This window comes from Malaya genurostris, chromosome 3 (assembly GCF_030247185.1).
Source record: "Malaya genurostris strain Urasoe2022 chromosome 3, Malgen_1.1, whole genome shotgun sequence".
Taxonomy (NCBI): Eukaryota; Metazoa; Arthropoda; class Insecta; order Diptera; family Culicidae; genus Malaya; species Malaya genurostris.
The window spans coordinates 63397567-63414721 of NC_080572.1; the positions used below are offsets into that span (position 1 = coordinate 63397567).

At 35.3% G+C, this 17155-nt stretch overlaps 1 protein-coding gene across 4 annotated transcripts in view; it reads left to right on the forward strand.

Moving 5' to 3' along the window:
• The window catches only part of LOC131435731 (rho guanine nucleotide exchange factor 11), a 285860-nt gene that overhangs the window by 3254 nt on the left and 265451 nt on the right, over positions 1-17155 (forward strand). The window lies entirely within an intron of this gene.

Below are 17155 nucleotides of genomic sequence, written 5' to 3' on the forward strand. Positions count from 1 at the left end.
TATGAATTGCACGAACTGTAAAAAATTCGGGCATACAGCTACTTACTGTAGTAATAAGTCCAAATGTATCAAATGTCAAGGGCCTCATAAGGATAATCTTTGCGATAAAAATGTTGAAAAATGTGTTTATTGTGGGGAGAGACCTCATGATGATCTTTCAGTATGCGCTGCATTTAAGTTGCGTAAAGACAAAATGAAGCTTTCTTTAAAAGCACGGTCTAAGCGCACATATGCAGAAATGCTTAAAACGGTCATACATGTCTCCCCCTTGGAAACCGAAAACGGTTTTTCAAATCTTATGGAGCCAGAGGAATCTGACTCCGACGGAAATAGTGAAGATACCTCGTTTGTCACTCCTCAAGGGTCTGTTAAGAGGAGATTAACAAACCACAAAATACCTAAAAAGACACCTAAAATTACATCTTCAAAAAAAGATCCCCGTGTTAAAGCTAAAAAGCCAAATTTAAAACCAAAAACTGTGCCTCCTGGTTTGTCAAATTCACAAACCAATCCAGAAACTAGCTCAAGGAAAGACAATAATCCAGTGGGCTCCGTTTCACATTCACCAACAGGATTACTTAAGTTTTCGGAAATTGTAGAATGGATTTTCGCAGCATTCAATATTTCTGAACCTCTAAAGACTATCATAACGGCATTCCTTCCAATAGCTAGAACTTTTTTGAAACAGTTATCAGCTCAATGGCCAGTTCTTTCAGGTTTTGTATCATTTGATGGATAATTTATCATCCGCCGCAAATGATTCAATCACTGTCCTGCAGTGGAATTGTCGAAGCATCATGCCAAAACTTGATTCATTTAAAGTTTTGTTGCATAGTCAAAAATGTGATGTATTTACTTTGTGCGAAACATGGCTTACATCAAACATAGCCTTAAGTTTTAATGACTTTAACATTATACGTCTCGATAGAGACTCTCCGTATGGTGGAGTGCTTTTAGGAATTAAGAAATGTTATTCCTTTTATAGATTAAATATTCCTTCGACTTCTAGTATAGAAGTTGTTGCTTGTCAAATAAACATTAAAGGAAAGGACATTTGCATTGCTTCAGTATATATTCCTCCAAGAGCTTAAGTTGGACAACGACAGCTTAATGAAATTGTCGAAGCCCTTCCTGCTCCACGTTTGATTTTAGGAGATTTCAATTCGCACGGAATGATGTGGGGTTCCGTTTACAATGATAGCAGATCATCCTTAATATATAATATTTGCGACAATTTTAGCATGACGGTACTAAATATGGGTAGCATGACACGGATCCCAAGACCTCCTGCACGTCCAAGTGCATTAGATTTATCTCTTTGCTCGACTTCAATTCGACTAGATTGCACCTGGAAAGTATTTCCTGATTTACACGGTAGCGATCATTTACCAATCATCATCTCAATTAGCAGTAACAAAGGCATTGCTAATTCAGTTAATATTCCATATGATTTGACAAAAAATATTGACTGGATTAAATACCAAAGTAATATTTCAAGTGCCTTAACTTCAATGGAAGAGCTCCCCCCACTTGAAGAATATGACTTCCTCGTTTGTTCGATTCTGGAGGCCGCAGAACAAGCCCAAACCAAACGATTTCTTGGTCCATCGTCTAACAGAAGGCCTCCAAACCCTTGGTGGGACAAAGAGTGCTCAGATGCTAAGCACGCGAAACAAAATGCCTTCAAGATGTTTTTAAAACGAGGAGGAGGAACTCCTCAGAATTTTGAAAAATTCTTGACTTTAGAAACCAAGTACAAGAGCATACTTCGGGCCAAGAAATGTAGCTATTGGAGACATTTTGTCGAAGGTTTGTCAAGAGAAACCTCAATGAGCACTCTTTGGAATACGGCCAGACGAATGAGGAATCGTAACGTAGGAAATGAGAGTGAGGAATACTCGAACCGATGGATATTTGATTTTGCGAGGAAAGTTTGTCCAGATTCTGTTCCTACGCATAGCATTATTAGGGAATCTTTTTCAAATAATGGTTCCATTGATAGCCCCTTTTCTATGATGGAATTTTCCATAGCACTCATGTCTTGTAACAATAACGCTCCTGGGTTGGACAGAATTAAATTCAACTTGGTGAAGAATCTGCCCGACCTCGCAAAAAGACGTTTGTTGGAATTGTTCAACAAGCTTCTTGAGCAAAATATTGTTCCACCTGACTGGAGGCAAGTGAAAGTTATCGCCATTCAAAAGCCGGGGAAACCAGCTTCCAATCACAACTCATATAGACCCATCGCGATGTTGTCCTGCATCAGAAAATTGTTCGAAAAAATTATTCTACGACGTCTCGACACTTGGGTCGAGACGAACGGTTTGTTGTCAGATACTCAGTTTGGCTTCCGTAGAAATAAAGGGACGAATGATTGCCTTGCATTACTTTCGTCTGACATCCAAATTGCCTTCGCTCAAAAGCAACAAATGGCATCTGTATTTTTAGACATTAAAGGAGCATTTGATTCAGTTTCCATTGATGTTCTTTCAGACAAGCTTCACCAACATGGACTCCCAGCGGTTATAAATAATTATTTGCACAACCTTTTGTCAGAGAAACGCATGCATTTTTCACATGGCGATTTGGTAACATTCAGAATTAGCTACATGGGTCTACCGCAAGGCTCTTGCCTCAGTCCGCTCCTCTATAATTTTTACGTAAATGACATTGACAGCTGTCTAGTATCCCCATGTACACTAAGACAATTGGCAGATGATGGCGTAGTTTCAGTTACTGGACCCAAAGCTATTGATCTGCATAAACCATTGCAAGATACCTTAGATAACTTGTCCGATTGGGCTGTTCATCTTGGTATCGAATTCTCTGCGGAGAAAACAGAGTTAGTCGTCTTTTCAAGAAAGCATGATCCCGCGCAGCTTCAGCTCCATATGATGGGAAGAATGATCCAACAGGTTTTGACTTTCAAATACCTCGGGGTGTGGTTTGATTCCAAATGCACGTGGGGAGGACACATTAGGTTTCTGATAACAAAATGCCAACAAAGAGTAAATTTTCTTCGAACAATAACCGGATCTTGGTGGGGTGCTCATCCGGAAGATCTAATAAAATTGTATCAGACAACGATACTTTCAGTGATGGAATATGGATGCGTTTGCTTTCGTTCCGCTGCAAACTCTCATATTATCAAATTAGAGCGAATTCAATATCGTTGTTTGCGAATTGCTTTAGGCTGCATGCATTCGACACATACAATGAGTCTTGAAGTTCTGGCGGGAGTTCTTCCATTGAAGGATCGTTTTTGGGAGCTTTCGTCGCGACTGCTAATAAGATGCGAGGTACTGAATCCCCTAGTTATTAATAACTTCGAAAGGCTAGTTGAGCTTCAATCTCAAACAAGATTCATGACTGTATATTTTAACCATATGTCACAGGAAATCAACCCTTCAAGATATATTCCTATCCGTGTCAGCCTCCTAAATGTCCCTGACTCAACTTTATTTTTCGACACATCCATGCAGCGCGAAGTGCGTGGAATTCCGGAACACCTACGCTCGTTGGAAATCCCAAAAATATTTACAAGTAAGTTCAGGCATATCGACTCTGAGAAAATGTTTTACACGGACGGATCGCGAATTGAAGAAGCGACAGGGTTTGGTATGTTCAACAATAATGTTTCGGTCTCCTTTAGGCTTCAAGAACCTGCATCTGTTTATATAGCAGAGTTAGCAGCAGTTCATTATAGTTTGAGTATAATCGTCACATTATCTCCAAACCATTATTTTCTTTTCACAGATAGTCTGAGTGCAATTGAAGCCATTCGCTCAAAGGCTGCTGGCAAAAATGAACCTTTTTTCTTGGGCAAAATAAAACAGTGCCTGAACGTCATATTGAATAATAATTATCAAATCACAATAGTTTGGGTTCCGGCTCATTGCTCCATTCCAGGCAATGAAAGAGCCGATATTTTAGCCAAACGTGGTGCTATTGAGGGTGAAATTTATGAGAGACCAATTGCTTTCAATGAATTCTATAGCGCGTCTCGCCAAAGAACACTTGCCAGCTGGCAAGCTTCTTGGGATAAAGATGATCTGGGTCGGTGGATGCACTCAATTATTCCTAAAATATCGACAAAGGCATGGTTCAGGGGACTGGATGTGAGTAGAGATTTCATTCGTGTGATGTCCAGACTCATGTCCAATCACTACACGTTAGATGCACATCTCCTTCGAATTGGACTTTCCGAGACTAATCATTGTGCTTGTGGCGAAGGTTACCGCGATATTGACCATGTTGTTTGGACATGCGTGGAGTATCGTGATGTCAGATCTCAACTAATAAATTCCTTGCGTACCCAAGGTAGACTATCCAATGTCCCAGTTCGCGACATTCTTGCTTGTCGTGACGTTCCTTACATGAAACTTCTTTATTATTTCATTAAGTCCATTGGAGTTCCAATTTAAATTTTATTTTATGTTAGATTGTTTTCTCTTCCATGAGCTCAACCAATAGCCAGCTATCTTATATTAAATAAAAGTGATGAACTGATACAAACAAACCTGAAATAGTTATAAGATCATGTACAAAATAAATGTATTTCATTTAATGTAATTTATAATAGCAACTCGCTTGATAAAAACAGTGTTTAGATTAACTAATGAATACCAACATACTAATAGGATATTCGAAATGTATTAGGTTTAAAGTACTATGTATTGTAGATGCCACGGCGAAGAAAAACTTATGTATATTGCCTATGAAATAAACGTATTTATGAAAAAAAAAAAATCACTGTCTTCAAAGAAATCTGCTTTGCCTTTGCCTCTTGGATCACAATTTTGAATTGTTGATTTTGTTAGCAATGCAAACGTTGTCTTATCAAACAGCTGTACTCAAACTAATGGTAGTACAAAATTGTTTATTTCTCTTTTCAATTGAATGTTCCATGCAGAATCCGATTTTTTATATTTGTGGCTTTGATGGTAACGCAAAAGAGATCCATCGGATAATTCAGGAGATTACTCTAACGCTATGGAATCTCTATTACACTTGTCCATTCATTTACCAACCATCGATTGCGTGCTAAGAGCGAATCTCAAACCTTTTTTTTTTGACGTGCTCTTTTTCTATTATTCTGATGTGTATGTCATTTCGCAAATTTCACCCTTCGATAGCGTTACGAAATTACTTTAGATTTGATTTCTTAATCACTGTTTTGTTGGTAGGTCCGAAAAAGTCCAAATACCAAAATCAACCGAACCTAAAAATATTCCCAGGCGGTCGTAACGACGCGAAACGGACAGTACTTTTGCTGTGACACATTTTTGATTGCAAGGACAACGGTTTGGCAATGAATGTAGACTGGTGAATAGCAATCGAAGGATGTTTCGAAAGTTTTAGGATTTGACTAGCTTCGGATGCATGTAGTGAAAGTGAGGGTAAGCCCGCCATCGTAAGCATTAGGGTTATTTTCTGATATGAGCAATCGAGAAAGTGACAAAACCAGAATTGACCTTCTCCGATTTGGATGATACTTTGCACATGGCTTCAGTATGGCAAACCATAAGTTTTGAACCGATGGAGAGGTCAATCCGACTCACGCCTGATTTTTATAAAGGGCGTATGTATTTTTGCATTGCACAAAAATTGCCTTTTTCAAATCGTTGTAACTCGGAAACCGTTAATTGTACAAAAATGGCGTTCAGGAAGAAGTTGTAGGGAATCGATTTGGCACTCTAAAAAAAAAGATACACTTAAAAAAATGTTTGATTTTTTTTCTCAATAATTACAAAATAATCTGAAAAAGTTAAATTAAAAAAAATCAGGGTTTTAATTTATTTTGATAATTTTTATTCTGAAGCTGTTATTAAAACCTACAGATTGATGGCTATCCCATCCGTGCCTTTTGAAAAATGAAGAAGTTACAGCTAATACAGTTAGTTCTTCTTGTTGTAATTCGGAAACCGTTCATCGTACAGAAATGGCGTCCAGGAAGAAGTTGTAGGGAATCAATAGGGCACTCTAAAAAAATATACACTGAGAAAAAAATTGATTTTTTTCTCAATAATTTAAAAATGAACCAAAAAATTAGATTAAAAAAAACAGGGTTTCGATTTTCCTAGGCTTTGGATGATGAGCTACAGGGCGCGTACCCCCCTTTGGCGGATGGGGGTGGGAGTCCTTTTGTACTTCGTATCGACATAGTAGGACCATACCGAGATCGATCGATCGATCGTTCGCTTATAAAAGTAAAAATATGAAAATTATTATGTTATCTGGATCGATCTCGGAGTGGACAGGACTAATACTGCTTGAAATTGACAAGGTCATTAGGTGGTTTCGAGCATTCTTATGCCTGGAATTGGTCACCAATTTGAATTATCTTGATCTAGTTGGGATGAATATTAATATATAATAGTCGTACTGAACTGGTGAATTTAATTCAAAAAGGAGGACTATTATTATCAGGAATAGAAGTAATTTGATATCTTATGAACCGTTTAGGAACTTTCAAACCTTTCCGATCCGGTTCGGTATCGGTAATGTTTACAAATTGCAATGACGGCGAAACTGATTGATCAGGTGTAAATACACTCTCAAATCGAGAAAGGTTTGAATGTACTTAGATTTCTAACTAAGAGTGAGATGTGTGTTTCTGGAAGAGAACGGTTCACGTGAACCATTTCATACAATCACACCTAGTATTTCTTCACGAAATACATGTAGTTCTTGTTTCCTGAATGCGTGCTCAACACTAGAAGGCTCAAAACTTATTAAAGACCTAAATTGCTCAAAAGCAGTCAAAATGATTGGAAGAAAAAAACTGTGACAAAATAACTAAAAGCTAGTGCAGTGTGCCTTGGTGCATACACCGTTAAATAAAGAATAAAATAAGAGCACAATTAAGCAATCCTCCCATTGTGTACATATAGCGTCTTTGATGGGCAATCTAGTGTTAAATGCGCACCCTTACATTATATAAGTAAACGAACCTACTAACACATGACTTTATTTTATTTTCATCACGAGAAACTATCGAAATAAAAGATTATAGACAAAAACGATATGGAGCGGAAAAATCCTAAGGTGCCACATGAATACCAAAATGAAATTGAAATAAAAACCAGAGCCCCAGTAAAACGACGAAAAATAGGTATTTTCATGTAATAACTCATTTGATGACATATTAACTTTTGGTAAGTCACAATATTTCTATTTTTATTATTACTTTTATTATTATCATTATTATTGTTGTTATTGTTGTATTATTATGAGTATTATTGTTATTATTATTGTTGTGATTTTCACTATTATATTTTTTTATTGATATTATTATTGTTATTGTAATTATTACTATTTCTTTATTCTTGATAAATTATCAACTTGAGATATTAACAGGTTTCTCCGGCATAGTAAAAAAAGCGATGCAATGGGGAAAAGGAAATGTAACGCAACTTCGACAAAGATAGAAACAATCAGAACAGATTAGAATGGATAGTGTTAGTAAACCAAACTTATCTACATCTATTTAGGAACTTTAAAGTAATAATCGTAAGTACCGCTTCAGACATAAAAGACTATATAGGAAAGCAGGGCCAAGACCGAAGCGGATACAATGCGAAATTTTGCAAAGTTTCATCGACGAGGACATTTAAGACACAGAAGCAGTTGATAGGATGACAAAATACCAATACGATACAGACGCACGACTCAATGATTGACTGCACGGAACCACCCGCGATTCCATTTCAACCAGAATATTAGTTGATTTTCTGAATTTGATTGGTTAAAGTTCTGGTACAACTAATCGATTGTTGTTTTAACTAAACTGTCATTTTTGTTTTTCGATTAGCAGAAACGATGGTTTAAACAACTAATTTAACTGTTTGAAAAAAAAATGCTGTCAATTAGTGAGGACACATACCTTTCAATTTCAACAAATATTTTAGTTGAAATAACTGGTGTTGTGATTGAAACAGAATTCTGTTAGTTGAAAAATAAATCGGTTTTATTTGTTTTAGACATTGCAAATAGTTGAATCAACTCGAACAATGTTATTGATTTGCGAGAATAATCAAAATATACTTACTGATACACGTCATGATCTATTTGAAATAAGTTCGGTATGTTGAGATTCATGCACGGAAAAACCGAAATCAGCATTTTGGCGAAAAAATTAGTTGATTTTCTGATTTTAGTTAGTTATTTTTTGAGACAACTAAAAAAATCTTACTTTTGCTAATTTAGATTTTTTAATTCTAGTTCCCTTAATAATAATAAAATATTTGTGGAAATGGCAATTTTTTTAGTTGAATTTACCAATTAAACGTGCTGTCATTTCTTAGCTAAGGCACACTGCATTTCCATTCAACTAATTTTTTAGTTGAATTAGAGAAATAAAACGTTGTTTCCAACCAACATAAATAGTTAAATTGGTTTCTGCAATTTGCAGCTATATGGCGCTCTGTCACCGAAAAAACGTTAACACCGTAATGACTACTAGCCACTAGATGGCACACTACTACCGAAAAAAATTTCAGTCACAGTTATCTTTTCTACATAAACTTCTTTTTGAAAATTTTACTTCTAAATCGCTGTTTTCTTCATTCGACTTCGCGAAATCGACTCTCTCACTGAAAACTTTGAGCACTCGGAAAACAAAAACCGAATACAAGTAGTACATCAGACGGCGTAGCCCGGAATGGGAATTGGAATTCTGCGACGGCAATTCAAACGCGCCATTCAATCGCAGCGCGTTCTGTGTGTTTGAAACCCTTCGCTCTTGTTACTTTTATAAATTAAATTCATGTCAAAAAGCGTTTTATTGCTGATGCATGAACATCATCATCGGTACCAAACAGCTGAAAGTAAAACAGTCTGCTGGAAGTAAATCAATGATCGAATTTGAAGCATAAAATTTTTGCGCATACCTGAAAGATTACGAGATGATCATTCATTAACATTTTCTAATTTGTCACCAAATCTTTTTCATCTTAAACAAGGTTAACTTTATCACAACACCGCTGTTAGATAAACACTTGTTATTGAATCATAAATTTCTCAAATCGAATGGACACAATTTTACCAACCGTTTTAATCATCGGTGTTGTTTTCATTTACATTTTGAAGCGACGCGAACAGATTTCAACTAAAAAAGTTGTTGATTTTGCATTGCGATTATTGTTTCGCTTTCAACTGTCTCCGGCATTTGACAGCATTCAAAACAACATATTTTTCAACTACTTGAATATATGCAAATCAAAAACCATATTAGTTGAATCAAAAAGAAATTAGTTGAATCAACTATCGCAAAAATCAAAAAACTGCGATATCGCAATTTTATGATCGAAGGGTTCTCCGTGTGATTACAGGGTGAAGCACACACGCCCTGCCCAAGTGACAAATTCTCTGGCGAACTTCCAATAGAAGATATTCGTATCTTTCGTTGCAAATTGGTAGCCGTGAAGGAATCTGTCGCTTGGGTTACATGCTGGAGGATTTCCTCCTTCGTTACTAGTGTTCATTTGGGCACCATAGCCTAGTACGTCCGGTATGGAAAGTGCGGATCGTTGTAACCACCCCCCTCGGCCAGAGTAGCCCATAAAGGAAAAAAAAAATAATTGGCTCTTCTTTATATCGTATTTTTTTTTCAAATTCAGCTCATGTAACCAACACATCTTTCAATGTATAAATCAAACACGATTCGGTTTCTACGGAAATTGCATAGTATTTCTACATGGGGAAAGTGAAAATATGAAACATCTACTGGTCTAACTCTTTTCTGAAAATATTCATAACATTATATGCAACAGCATGGAAAAATCATTGTTTACGAAATATGAACTATTACTACATTGAATGTCTCAGATTTCAGAACCTAAAGCTAATTCATAATAACACTTAAGTGGCTTATTGCTGCCATCTAGAAAATTAGTTTTCAATTTGTCTTTCCCTAAGCAGTCCACGAACTGCACCGAAGACATCACTCTCCAAAAGAATTCTTATTCTTAGTTATAGATGCTTAGAATACTCACTAGCGCTGCCTAAGAGATAGCATGAGAAATATTTTATCGCAATTATTTAATAGGTTCCAAACACCTCAGTACACTTTTCCACAGAAATCTTACGTCTTACGAAATCTGCATGATTTTGAATTCTTATTAACTCCAATTATTTGATCATTTTTGAGCTTCCGAACATTCTTTCCAAAATCAACGACGTTTATATCGTAATCTGCCTTTTATCAGAAATTTTCCAGTGCTCTAGCACCGCTTGGCGAATAAGTTCTGAACATTCTTAACATATTCTTCATGATCCTTGACGTCGTGAATTCAAACCCTACCCAAAATCAACTAAAGTGCATCTCCCCAATTTTAGGTAACGAGTGATGACCTCAAAATTTAGGTAAATGTAATGGCGTTTTCGTTTTTAATTTGCACTACACCGGTGCAGTGCTACACTGAGGCATGAATAAACGAACAAAAATGACGAAAACATAAACAGTAACCATTGACTACAATAAACGATTCCATTGCACAGAGCTACACCAAACTTTTGATGAGTGCTACACCAGTGGTATCGGTGCAGAAAAAGTGTAGCACTGGTGTAGTGCAATTGGTAAAAACGAACGGTTTCAGTGCAGCTTTCGCTACACCAGTGTAGTGCAATTTAAAAACGAAAACGACATAAGTTTACCCTAAATTTGTTATGCCATAACAAAGCACGCTACCCATTTTTTTACGATCAAGTTGAAGTTTGAGTAGATAACGACCTAATTTTGGGTAGCTTCTGGAAGAGCTCGATAATGATTGATTTCTCCTCAAAACATAGGTAAAAATGACTTTCAATGTACAGCTTTGTGAGTCAATACTGCTTGTCGTACACGGAGAAACCGCAGATCACAAAATTTCAACCAAAACATTATTGATTTAACTGACATATGTTATCTGTAGGTTTTGTCATAACCATACAGGTAAACGAAATTTCCTGTCACTTGGCGGAGAACGAAGACATGAAAACGCAGAACGAAAATCCTCTTCATTTAACCAGAAACATTTCAAATCGAACATTTTTAATGGCAAATGCACGTCATTTATGTCAGCTACGTAAAGACTGTCCTAGAAAGTATGGACGCACTTTGATTTCGCTGTAAATAATTCACAAGCGTTGGATATTCAAATTTTATTCGATATACTGATAATATTAGACTACAACAACAGAATATTATTCTCAACATTTGCTACTTAGCCATTGTAGACTAGCTGGCGCACCTTCTTACAAACGTTCCTGATTTAATTCCGTACAGACTTCTTGGCGACAAGTTTTGAAACTTTTTTCCAATCTTTTTCGATCTGTTAAATGGTTTCGGCTGCCGAGACATCCTTGTGGCTTCGAATCATGGGTAGAAGTCGTTTTTGTAAACATTCCTTGATGTATATTTCGCTGTTCATTGAAGCAGTGGTGATGAAGGGTTTCGAAATATTCCCGTAGCTACAAATTGCTTGCCAGACCATAGCTTTCTTACCAAATTTTTCGACTTCAATCGATGTCTCGGACTGGTTTAACACTTGCCCTTCTCGCACCGTATAATATTGTGGTCTCGGCAAGGATTTGTAATCGAGTTTCACGTAGGTTTCATCGTCCATGATTATGCAGTTCAAATTTCCAGCAAGAATCGTATTGTACAGCTTTCGAACACTCGGCCTGATCGATGCTTCTTGTTTCGGACTAGGTTTTGGTTGTTTCTGCTTCTTATAGGTTCGAAGATTCAAACGTTCTTTAGCACGAAGAACATGTGACTTCGAAGTGCCCACTTATTTGGCCACATCCCGAACTGAAACCTTCTTCTTTTGCTCGAACGCCTTCAGTGTATACTGAGGGTTAGCTGGACCTTTTTTTCGACCCGTTTTCGGTTTATCCTCAAAGGTGTTATCCTCACCGAACTTCCTGATTACGTTTCGCACGGCTTTTTCACTTACTCCTTCCATTTTTGCTATCTTTCTCAGTGACAGTCCGCGTTCTGTGCACCATTTGCATACAATTTTTGACGTTGTTCTACTGAAAGTCCACGCATTTCGAAACAAACTAATGAAAACGAAACAACTGCACAAGTGGTTAGAGAAGAGTGTAAACAACAGGACTCATCCATAAAAATTGACAGATTCTGAACCATTGCGAAATGGCACCGGTTTTTGGTTGCGTCCTTACTTGCTGGAAGTCCTTAGTGGCCGTTTAATGTAAGTGAAAGTATGCAGAAGAATACAATAGTTAATTGTAAAACAAGTTTTCCATGTTTAATGTCGATATTCAATATACAGTACACGGAACGACCGAAATTAGCTCTGTGCCTGATTCGTATTACTGTTTTTGAATTAGTTGATTTTAACAACAAAATTTCCAAAATAACTATGAAATTAGTTAAAATTGAGAATTTACTTTGCTGAAAAAGATTCATATTTTTAGAGACTGTGTTTAGTTGGCGAATATCCTGGACACAAACCAGCAATTAAACTCCGACACGAAATTCTCATTGACAACTAATTTTGTTATTAAAATCAGAAAATTTGTTTCTATTTATCTGTCACCATCATTACTGAAGGACAGCACAAAGAAAACAAAAATGAAATTGGTCTTATTAACAAGTTTATTAGCCAAAAACTCATGAAAAGTGTCAAAGCAAAACAATCCATTAAAAAGCTAAAAAGGACAGTCTTGTTGAAACTGCTTGCAAATTGTTTTGATGTTTTTCGCATGTGTTACGATATATCCATATATAAATTTCTAAACCGATATGTAAAAATCACGTAAACTCTTAGTGGAAAATGTATTTATTCATAAATTGTGCGCATTTGAAGCGATTGTACGTAATAATGTTTTTTTCGCGGAACAGTGAAGTGAGTTTCGAATGTTGCATTCTAATTATATATGTCAAATGATGTTTTTTGTATCTACCAACCTTCCGGGCTACGCCGTCCAGTGTACTACTTGTATTCAGTTTTTGATTTCCGAGTGCTCAAAGTTTTCAGTGAAAGAGTCGATTTCGCAAACAGCGATTTAGAAGAAAAATTTTCAAGAAGAAGTTTACGTTTCGTTCATGTTTTTCTCTCCAATACAACATTGTATTTATACCCAATATAGAAAAGAAAAGGTAGTGGTGTGCCATCTAGTGGCTTGTAGTCATTACGGTGTTAACGTTTTTTCGGTGACAGTGCGCCATATAGCTGCAAATTGCAGAAGCCAATTCAACCATTTATGTTGGTTGAAAACAACGTTTTATTTCTCTAATTCAACTAAAAAAATCAAAATCGAAAACAAAAAAAATATTCCAAATATCAAACAGAAAACTATTTCTGCTAACAGCGAATGCAAACTGAAATCTAGATAATATATATATATATATATATATATATATATATATATATATATATATATATATATATATATATATATATATATATATATATATATATATATATATATATATATATATATATATATATATATATATATATATATATATATATATATATATATATATATATATATATATATATATATATATATATATATATATATATATATATATATATATATATATATATATATATATATATATATATATATATATATATATATATATATATATATATATATATATATATATATATATATATATATAGAATTTCTCGGGTTGATAATAAAACTTGTTCTCAAACAACGAAAACAAAACTGGAATGCATAATCAGTAATTTATATTTTTTTTAAAAGACATTACTGAAAACAAATAAGTCAGGAACATAAGCTAAAAATAACCACCTCCTCAAACGGACTGGGTTTCATCAAACATAGGTGATTTGGATTCCAAACTCCCTGTGAATGCTATGAACTGTGACAGCAAGTGGCAAGTAGTTGAAAAATTTTCGATCATACACGGAAAAGCCAGCGATCGCAAAACAACTAAAATATTAGTTTTTTTTTTCAGAATTTGATTGGTTTAACTTTGGTACCACTAATCGATTGTTGTTTGAACTAGTGTCATTTTTGATTTTATTTATCGTGCTGGAAATTTATAGCAATGACACATACCCTAATAGGAAAATGACACGTTTCAATGAGGTGTCACTTATGCAACCGAGCAATGGCACACTCAAAACAAAGTTAACTGAATGCATGAAAGCAAAAAATGCAACAGAAGATTAAAATTTTCAAGAGAGAATTCACCAGCAAAATGTTCAAAGGCAAGACATTTTTCCTCCACTTGCCTAGTGCTACAGATGCACTTTCAAGAAAATATAAATAGTACCACTTCACTTTAGCAGCAAATTTTTAAGCGTTAAGCATTTTTAATTACATTGACATGAACTGTCAGAAAATACATTACTCGCAAATGAAATTAAAACATTAATACACGGAAAGACGAAATCAGCATTTTGGCGAAAAAATTAGTTGATTTTCTGATTTTAGTTAGTTATTTTTTGAGACAACTAAAAAAATCTTACTTTGCAAAATTTAGATTTTTTAATTCTCATTCCCTTAATTTTAATAAAATATTTGTTGAAATGGCTATTTTTTTAGTTGAATTCACCAATTCAACGTGTTGTCATTTCTTAGCTAAGGCACACTTCATTTCCATTCAAAAAATTTTTTTAGTTGAATTAGAGAAATAAAACGTTGTTTTCAACCAACATAAATGGTTGAATTGGCTTCTGCAATTTGCAGCTATATGGCGCACTGTCACCGAAAAAACGTTAACACCGTAATGACTACAAGCCACTAGATGGCACACCACTACCTTTTCTTTTCTATATTGGGTATAAATACAATGTTGTATTGGAGAGAAAAACATGAACGAAACGTAAACTTCTTCTTGAAAATTTTTCTTCTAAATCGCTGTTTGCGAAATCGACTCTTTCACTGAAAACTTTGAGCACTCGGAAATCAAAAACTGAATACAAGTAGTACACTGGACGGCGTAGCCCGGAAGGTTGGTAGATACAAAAAACATCATTTGACATATATAATTAGAATGCAACATTCGAAACTCACTTCACTGTTCCGCGAAAAAAACATTATTACGTACAATCGCTTCAAATGCGCACAATTTATGAATAAATACATTTTCCACTAAGAGTTTACGTGATTTTTACATATCGGTTTAGAAATTTATATATGGATATATCGTAACACATGCGAAAAACATCAAAACAATTTGCAAGCAGTTTCAACAAGACTGTCCTTTTTAGCTTTTTAATGGATTGTTTTGCTTTGACACTTTTCATGAGTTTTTGGCTAATAAACTTGTTAATAAGACCAATTTCATTTTTGTTTTCTTTGTGCTGTCCTTCAGTAATGATGGTGACAGATAAATAGAAACAAATTTTCTGATTTTAATAACAAAATTAGTTGTCAATGAGAATTTCGTGTCGGAGTTTAATTGCTGGTTTGTGTCCAGGATATTCGCCAACTAAACACAGTCTCTAAAAATATGAATTTTTTTCAGCAAAGTAAATTCTCAATTTTAACTAATTTCATAGTTATTTTGGAAATTTTGTTGTTAAAATCAACTAATTCAAAAACAGTAATACGAATCAGGCACAGAGCTAATTTCGGTCGTTCCGTGTACTGTATATTGAATATCGACATTAAACATGGAAAACTTGTTTTACAATTAACTATTGTATTCTTCTGCATACTTTCACTTACATTAAACGGCCACTAAGGACTTCCAGCAAGTAAGGACGCAACCAAAAACCGGTGCCATTTCGCAATGGTTCAGAATCTGGTAATTTTTATGGCTGCGTCCTGTTGTTGACTCTCTTCTCTAACCACTTGTGCAGTTGTTTATTCGTTTTCATTAGTTTGTTTCGAAATACGTGGACTTTCAGCAGAACAAAGTCGAAAAATTGTGTACAAATGGTGCACAGAACGCGGACTGTCACTGAGAAAGATAGCAAAAATGGAAGGAGTAAGTGAAAAAGTCGTGCGAAATGCAATCAGGAAGTTCGGTGAGGATAACACCTTTGAGGATAAACCGAAAACGGGTCGAAAAAAAGGGCCTGCTAACCCTCAGTTGGATAAACGTATACTGAAGGCGTTCGAGCAAAAGAAGGAGGATCGGGATGTGGCCAAAAAAGTGGGCACTTCGAAGTCAAATGTTCTTCGTTTGAATCTTCGAACCTATAAGAAGCAGAAACAACCAAAACGTAGTCCGAAACAAGAGGCCTCGATCAGGCCGAGAGTCCGAAAGCTGTACAATACGATTCTTGCTGGAAATTTGAACTGCATAATCATGGACGACGAAACCTACGTGAAACTCGATTACAAATCCTTGCCGGGACCACAATATTATACGGTGCGAGAAGGGCAAGTGTTAAACCAGTCCGAGACATCGATTGAAGTCGAAAAATTTGGTAAGAAAGCTATGGTCTGGCAAGCATTTTGTAGCTGCGGTAAGATTTCAAAACCCTTCATCACCACTGCTTCAATGAACAGCGAAATATACATCAAGGAATGTTTACAAAAACGACTTCTACCCATGATTCGAAGCCACAAATATCCTGTTTTCTTCTGGCCAGATCTTGCTTCTTGCCACTACTCGAAATCAACGGTAGAATGGTATACTACCAAAAATGTCACTTTCGTCCCAAAAGACATGAATCCACCAAATCGCCCACAACTTCGACCAATTGAGGAATTTTGGGCATTAACGAAGGCACATCTTAGGAAACATGTCTAGGCAGCCGGAACCATTCAACAGTTCGAAAAAGATTGGAAAACGTGTCAAAACTTGTCGCCAAGAAGTCTGTACGGAATTAAATCAGGAACGTTTGTAAGAAGGTGCGCCAGCTAGTCTACAATGGCTAAGTAGCAAATGTTGAGAATAATATTCTGTTGTTGCAGTCTAATATTATCAGTATATCGAATAAAATATATCGACTTATTTGTTTTCAGTAATGTCTTTTAAAAAAAATATAAATTACTGATTATGCAGTCCAGTTTTGTTTTCGTTGTTTGAGAACAAGTTTTATTATCAACCCGAGAAATTCTATATATATATATATATATATATATATATATATATATATATATATATATATATATATATATATATATATATATATATATATATATATATATATATATATATATATATATATATATATATATATATATATATATATATATATATATATAT